The following is a 627-nucleotide window of genomic DNA, read 5'->3' as shown; positions in this document are numbered from 1 at the left end:
AAGTATATCAGACAAAGCTTCAGAATCCTTGACTCCAAAGAGCATTCCAGCTTCACCTTCTCCCGGACAAACATGTTTGCTCTCCTAGCAGTTCATGGTATATTCAACACTCGTCTTTAGCACCACAGCTCAAAGGCATCAATTATCTTTCTATCAACCCTATTCACTGTCCAACTCTCTGATGCATAGCACGTAATTGCAAAGACTATAGCCCGGGTCAGACCCACCTTAGTCTCCAGTCTGACGTCATTGTTCTTCAGTACTCTTGAGAGGTCCCTCACAGCAGACTCTTCCAATGCAATATTTCCCTGGTCTGTCCCTCTGCCTGTTTCTCTCTCTGCAGACCAAGGAATCCCGCCTGGGAGACCCCTTAATAAAGCTTCTTTAGCTTCCTTTCTTTGTCTGGTCCTTGGCCTTACGTCCAGTGTGAAGACCTAACAACTATAGCAATGGCTTCAACTATGTCAGAGATGATGAGAATGGTACAATATAAGGCAATGTTCAGATCCACTGTTCATAGAGTCACTAAGAGTTGTATTTGATTTGAGGGTACTGAACAAGAACAGCAACTTGATCTGAAAGAACAGAATATGATCCTGGAATTTCCAAGGCTGTGTATTTTTACTG

This window comes from Elephantulus edwardii, unplaced genomic scaffold, assembly GCF_000299155.1.
Source record: "Elephantulus edwardii isolate Elephantulus edwardi_28Jun2011 unplaced genomic scaffold, EleEdw1.0 scaffold00212, whole genome shotgun sequence".
Classification (NCBI taxonomy): Eukaryota; Metazoa; Chordata; class Mammalia; order Macroscelidea; family Macroscelididae; genus Elephantulus; species Elephantulus edwardii.
Note: the sequence above shows the minus strand (reverse complement) of the source record.